The sequence below is a fragment of the Triticum urartu genome, chromosome 7A, assembly GCF_056163025.1.
Source record: "Triticum urartu cultivar PI428250 chromosome 7A, HENAU_Tu73, whole genome shotgun sequence".
Classification (NCBI taxonomy): Eukaryota; Viridiplantae; Streptophyta; class Magnoliopsida; order Poales; family Poaceae; genus Triticum; species Triticum urartu.
Window position 1 is genome coordinate 470,616,677 of NC_141879.1, and position 7,834 is coordinate 470,624,510.

Genomic DNA, 7,834 nt, shown 5'->3' on the forward strand with positions numbered 1-7,834 from the left:
GTACATGGTAAAGTTCATCTCAAATCCAAAGGAGATGTGGTCTTGGTGATCTAGGAAGATCCTTCCCTCAAGGGGGTCTTGAATCCCGAGGGATCTTCTCCAAAGGAGGCCTTGAACTCCAATGGAGTGTCTCTCTCTCTCTCTCAAGAGGAGGAATCCCACAAGGGGAGGTACACGAGCTAAGCTATAATGTCTAGATCTATTCCTAGCTTAGTCTAAATGGAGGAGATGAAGTAGTATATATAGTCCTAGGGGATGAAGGGGTAAGCAGGGGCGAAGTGGACATTACATGGGCAAACCCGCAGCAACACAAAGGGGGGCCCGTGCGCACGGGGTAAGTGGAGCTCGTGCGCACGGGGTCTCCAGAGACATGACGTATGAGCCCATGTGCACGGGGTCCGTGAGGCCCGTGGACACGGGGTCCCATGTGCATGGCACACGCCCATGCACACGGTACACGCCCGTGCGCACGGGGTCTGCCGGGCCGCCAGTCTGGGAGGCCTATGGGCACGGGGTCAAAGGGGCCCATGCGCATGGGGTCGCCTGGGAGCTGCTGCCTTCTTCTTGGCGCTTCCTTCTCCGCTTCCCGGCTTCCCTCTTGGATGGTGTAGATGTTTCTATTCTTCTTGGACTCCTCCTCGATGAATGTGTAGCTCCGCTCACACCTATGTATGCACACGAGAGAGGGGTCACATCAGTAGTATACCATCCTCGAAAGGTACAAGTGGACACATGTAAAGGAGATGATTCACCTTTGTATGTATGAAGTAGATGTCGCATGTGTCACTTGCCAAATGGACTCTTGACATGGTGATGCCCATAGGATGCTCCGCATTACGGTGGCACCGATTAGGAAACTCAGTGGCACCGATCTGTTCAAAATATGAACGTTAGGAATCTTCGTGGGACCAATGTGCTAGGGCTTAGGGCAAACTTCATCTCAGTGGTGCCGATTGCATCAACATGATGGGACCAAAGTGAAGCAATAAGAAAAAGTAAATCTATCAAGCCAACTCGGTGAGACCGATTGCATAACTCGGTGGGACCGAAGTGAATGCAATAGATCACAGAGTGCTGGTGTAACGCCCCAAGACCGGAGCTTCAGATGCCTTCCTCGGTTTTCCGAGTTTCATCGGGTAATTTGTTTTGTCTGTTGCATTCATCTTTGCATTTGTGCATTGCATCATGTCATCATGCCATCATGTCATTTTTTAACTCAACTAAATAAATGGCATGGATCTTTGATCCATTTAAATCGAGGGAATTCACATGGTGAGTTCTCTTTATAACATATCCTCCTAATATTTAGTGAGCTATTATAAAATATTTCATTAACTTGGAATCACCCATAACACAATTGCACTACTCTTCAACTCTTTCCTTACCCGACTCAACCTCCTATCCTTCCTTTTCGACCTTTTAAGTTAAATTGCAAATGGGGTTGCAATTTTACTTTCTCCATTAATGTTCCAAATCTGCCCATAAATCACATCTATTGTGTAGGGTCACGTCCTATAATTTCAACCCATTTGGAGTTCATTTGAATGGGTTTCGAAATTCAAACTTGCCTAGTTAAATCCAACGCGAGTGGATTTTACTTCCTCTAAAAATCCTTAGGCCATTTTTGTCAAATTCCTCGTATTCTTGCGAGTCCGGGAAATTTATCCGCGTACTCAAATTCTTTCCCTAACCTCCCTCTTTCCTTTTCTTCTCCTTAATTGTTTTCTGCTAAAGAAAATAAGAAGAGGAGAGAGAGAGATACCTCCGGGCCCTTTTTCCCATCCCCGCGGCCCACCTATGGCTATCAAGCCTTCTAAGGCCCAGCCGGCACCCTCTCATCCTAACCCTAGGCCCAGCCAAACCATCTCCCTCGCATCTTCCCTTGCGCTGCCAGAAGCCCCCACGCCCGACCCCCATATCCTCGATCCCCCTCGTTCTCCTCTCGAACCGCAGCCTCTGCCCGATCCCCACTCCTTCCTCTCGCCCTCGTCCCGTTCCCCTTTGCCCCCTCCTCGTCGCCGGAGTCCAGCCGCCGGACCAGCCGGAGGCCGCCGTCGCCATGAACGCCTGCAGGAGAGCCAACGCCACCAGGTCGCCATCCCGCGCTCACGCTCCTCCGCCCTTGAGCTACGTCCGCACCGCCGTTTGAGCGGATCCGGCGCCGGCCGACCAGGATCCACTCGTCTTCGCCGTTCCCGGCGCTGCAGGAACCATGCTCCAAGTCCCCATCGTCAATCTTCACGTCAACGCCCCTGGTTCGCCTCGAGCTCTCCTCTGCGTCGCTCGCTTAGGCCGCCAGCAGGCTCAGCATGCCAAGGCTCGACTGTGCTGTTTCAGCTGCCCGTCTTCACCGCGTCGCTTCCTCGAGCTGCCTCCTGCGATGACCGTGTCCAGCCGTAGGCCTCCGTGCCTTCATCCTCCCGCTGCCGGCCACTTTGGCCCTTGCACATCATGTTTGACCCATAGTTCCTCTTCAAAAGTACGACTACGGTCGCAAAAACAGGACCGGCAAGTCCGAAGACCCCAAGTACCACGACACCGATGACAGGAACATCTACGGAATGTGTACGACTACGTGATGTGACGCCAAGTTCGATGACGACCATGTACCACTACCGCTCCTCGAACATGAACGACTACTTCCTCTTCGACTCATGAACCTCTACTTCCACTACGATCCGCGAGTACCACTACTTCCACTACGAACTCGAACTGCCGCAAAACCGCACGCTTCAAAGGTATAACGCCGAGACGACGCCCGTGAAGGAATGCATGTGTGGTGTATGAGAAGCCCGTGTTTGCCCCGTGTCGGAGTTGTTCGTTGCATGAAGCCCTTCTTTTGCCTTGCCACCGTCATGTGGGACATCCGGTAATCGGGAGCACCCCAACATCCTTGCATGACACGCTCCCGTCACTTTTCCTTTTGCACCAGTATCTCCATGAGCTACCGGAACCGATATGTTGCCGTGGCATCATTTCCGGATTCGTTGCCGTGGCACCCCTTTCGTTTCTGCCACGATGAGAAATGCCCCATAATATGCTCATGTCAACATTTTCATAAATACTGCATAAAACTTGCACATGTCATCTGCATCATGATAACAACATCTAAAATGGTTAAAAGTGTTGTTTGCCTAAATTGCTAATGCACATGAGGATTTACCGGAATTGTTGTTTGATGTTTTCGGCCTCATTTAAAATGCCTAGCGGTGTATTTTACTCATGTTTCACCTCTTGCCATGTTAAGAACATTTAATTTTGTTGGGTACCTAACCGGGAGTGAACTAAATAATTGATGCGGTGTTCCGTCAATATGCAACTCGTTGCATATTGAGCTCCACTTAATTTGTAATTTTGTTTGTTGCACTTTTCCATGTCATGTATATTTAAACCGGACATGCATCATACTTGGTTGTGCATCATGCCATGTTTATGTGATGGTTGTTTATTATGTTGCTTGTTTATTTCCGGGTTGCTTCTCTCGTTAGCTTCGGTTTCGTTCAGGAGCTGTTAGGATCCGTTCGACTACGTCTGTTCATCTACTTCTTAGAATCGTTCTTCTTCATTGAGGGATCTCACGCAAGATGACCATACCCTCGAAATCACTTCTATCTTTGCTTGCTAGTTGTTTGCTCTATCGTTATGCCGCACTATCTACCACTTGCTATATCATGCCTCCCATATTGCCATGTCAAGCCTCTAACCCAACTTTCCTAGCAAACCGTTGTTTGGCTATGTTACTGCTTTTGCTCAGCCCCTCTTATAGCGTTGCCAGTTGCAGGTGTAGTTGAAGTTTGTTCCATGTTGGAACATGGATATGTTGGGATATCACAATATTTCTTATTTAATTAATGCATCTATATACCTGGTAAAGGGTGGAAGGCTCGGCCTTATGCCTGGTGTTTTGTTCCACTCTTGTCGCCCTAGTTTCTGTCATACCAGTGTTATGTTCCTTGATTTTGTGTTCCTTACGCGGTTGGGTGTTATGGGAACCCCTTGACAGTTCGCTTTGAACAAAACTCCTCCAGCACGGCCCAACCTTGGTTTTAACATTTGCCACCTAAGCCTTTTTCCCTTGGGTTCTGCAGACTCAAGGGTCATCTTTATTTTTAAACAATCGGGCCAGTTCTCCTCTGAGTGTTGGTCCAACCTGTCAGCCGCCGGTGACCACCAGGGGCAACTCTGGGCTGGCCTACCGGAAGTTTCGACAATCCGATGTGCCCTGAGAACGAGATATGTGCAGCTCCTATCGGAATTTGTCGGCACATTTAGGCGGCTTTGCTAGTCTTGTTTTACTATTGTCGAAATGTCTTGTAACCGGGATTCCGAGTTTGATCGGGTCTTCCTGGGAGAAGGAATATCCTTCGTTAACCGTGAGAGCTTGTAATGGGCTAAGTTGGGACACCCCTGCAGGGTTTTGAACTTTCGAAAGCCGTGCCCGCGGTTATGGGCAGATGGGAATTTGTTAATATCCGGTTGTAGAGAACTTGTAACTTAACTTAATTAAAATGTATCAACCGCGTGTGTAGTCGTGATGGTCTTTTTTCGGCGGAGTCCGGGAAGAGAACACGGTCTTGTGTTATGCTTGAATGTAAGTAGCTTCCGGATCACTTCTTGATCACTATAAGCTTCTCGACCCTGCATTGCTTCTCTTCTCGCTCTCTTTTGCGTAAGTTAGCCACCATATATGCTTAGTGCTTTGCTGCAGCTCCATCTCACTACCCTTTCCTACCCATAAGCTTAAATAGTCTTGATCTCGTGGGTGTGAGATTGATGAGTCCTCGTGACTCAGAGATACTTCCCAACAGTTGCAGGTGCTGATGATACCTGTGCAGGTGATGCAACCAAGCTCAAGTGGGAGCTCGATGAAGATCGTAGTCATTGTTTTGTTTCGCCTCCTATTGATCAGTAGTGGAGCCCAGTTGGGGTTGTCTTCCTTTATTTTGGTTCCGTAGTCGGACCTTGATTGTAATGTGGATGATGTGTGTTTAACTTGTATTTGTGTGAACTGGCGATTGTAAGCCGACTCTTTATCCCTTTCTTACTCAGTACATGGGATGTGTAAAGATTACCCCTCTTGCGACAAGCCTACCATGCGGCTATGCCTCTAAGTCGTGCCCCGACATGTGGGAGATATAGCCGCATTGTGGGTGTTACAAGTTGGTATCAGAGCCTTCCCCGAATAGGAGTTCCCTGCTTGATCGAACCGCTGACGTTGTTGAGTCCAGAAGAAAATGTTTTGAGTCTTAGGATTATATATATCGGAGAGTAGGATTATTTTTACTCCCCAGTCCCTTCGTCGCTCTGGTGAGGCCTCCTGACGTAGAGTTTTGACTCTTCTCTCCTCAAATTTCACTAAAAAAATTGGGATCGCGCGGCTATCTTGGAATCGTTCTGATAGTTTGGTGATGAGAACATTGTTCTTGGTGCCTCCTGATAATTAGGGGTTGTCGCAGTGTCCCGGGGAGTTGAGCTCCGAGGTGTTGTCGTCACAATTTTATCGTTCCAGTTCTAGAATACCTGAGTTTGCCGACATCAAAAATCTCTTTTATGCAGTTGTTGGTGAGATAACCTCGACGCCACCCAGTACTGGGGCGGGAGTCCAGGAGTATTGCCATAACTCGTATAACGTATGCTTTTCGTGAAGGAAATATGCCCTGGCGGCAATAATAAAGTTATTATTTATTTCCTTATATCATGATAAATGTCTATTATTCATGCTGGAATTGTATTAACCGAAAACATAATACTTGTGTGAATACATAGACAAACAGAATGTCACTAGTATGCCTCTACTTGACTAGCTCGTTGATCAAAGATGGTTATGTTTCCTAGCCATAGACATGAGTTGTCATTTGATTAACGGGATCACATCATTAGGAGAATGATGTGATTGACTTGACCCATTCCGTTAGCTTAGCACTCGATCATTTAGTATGTTGCTATTGCTTTCTTCATGACTTATACATGTTCCTATGACTATGAGATTATGCAACTCCCATTTACCGGAGGAACACTTTGTGTGCTACCAAACGTCATAACGTAACTGGGTGATTATAAAGGTGCTCTACAGGTGTCTCTGAAGGTATTTGTTGGGTTGGCATATTTCGAGATTAGGAATATCACTCCGATTGTTGGAGAGGTATCTCTGGGTCCACTCGGTAATGCACATCACTTAAGCCTTGCAAGCATTGCAACTAATGAGTTAGTTGCGGAATGATGTATTACGGAACGAGTAAAGAGACTTGCCGGTAACGAGATTGAACTAGGTATTGAGACACCGACGATCGAATCTCGGGCAAGTAACATACCGATGACAAAGGGAACAATGTATGTTGTTATGCGGTCTGACCGATAAAGATCTTCGTAGAATATGTGGGAGCCAATATGAGCATCCAGGTTCCGCTATTGGTTATTGACCGGAGACGTGTCTTGGTTATGTCTACATAGTTCTCGAATCCGTAGGGTCCGCATGCTTAAAGTTTTGATGACGGTTATATTATGAGTTTTGATGTACCGAAGGTTGTTCAGAGTCCCGGATGTGATCACGGACATGACGAGGAGTCTCAAAATGGTCGAGACATGAAGATTGATATATTGGAATCCTATATTTGGATATCGGAAATGTTCCAGGTGAAATCAGGATTTTACCGGAGTACTGAGGGGTTACCGGAACCCCCCCCCCCCAGGGGGGGGGCTTAATGGCCCATAGTGGGCTTTAGTGGAGAAGAGGAGAGGCGGCTAGGGCAGGGCCGCGCGCCCCTCCCCCTCTAGTCCGAATAGGACAAGGAGAGGGGGGCGGCGCCCCCCCCCTTCCTTCCTCTCTCCCTCCTCTTTCCCCCCTTCTCCTAATCCAACAAGGAATGGAGGGAGTCCTACTCCCGGTGGGAGTAGGACTCCTCCTGGCGCACCTCCTCCTGGCCGGCCGCACCTCCCCCCCTTGCTCCTTTATATACGGGGGCAGGGGCACCCATAGACACAACAATTGATTTGATCTTTTAGCCGTGTGTGATGCCCCCCTCCACCATAGTCCACCTCGATAATACTGTAGCGGTGCTTAGGCGAAGCCCTGCATCGGTAGAACATCATCATCGTCACCACGCACATCGTGCTGACGAAACTCTCCCTCAACACTCGGCTGGATCGGAGTTCGAGGGACGTCATCGGGCTGAACGTGTGCTGAACTCGAAGGTACCGTGCATTCGGTACTTGATCGGTCGGATCGTGAAGACGTACGACTACATCAACTGCGTTGTGCTAACACTTCCGCTTTCGGTCTACGAGGGTACGTGGACAACACTCTCCCCTCTCGTTGCTATGCATCACCATGATCCTGCGTGTGCATAGTAAATTTTTTGAAATTACTACGTTCCCCAACAGTGGCATCCGAGCCAGGTTTTATGCGTTGATGTCATATGCACGATGTAACGCCCTCGATGCGGCTATAGCTCCCACGTGTCGAGGCACGACTTAGAGACACAACCGCATTGAAAGCAATGTCGCAAGTCAGGCAATCATTACAACATCCCATGTAATACATAATAAAAAGGGGAAGATAACATAGTTGGCTTACACTCGCCACATCACATCAGAGTACATAAATAACATTCATCATACAAATCACTCATGGCCCGACTAGGGCGCCAAAATAGAAAAGACCCCCAACATGCGACAAGGCCCTGACTCGATAACCCTAACTAGGCACCACTACTGATCGTCGGGAAAGGAAACATAATAACGCTGAGAGTCCTCGTCGAACTCCCACTTGAGCTCGTACTCGTCACCTGGAGCGGAATCACCTGGACCTGCATCTGGAGTTGTAGTATCTGTGAGC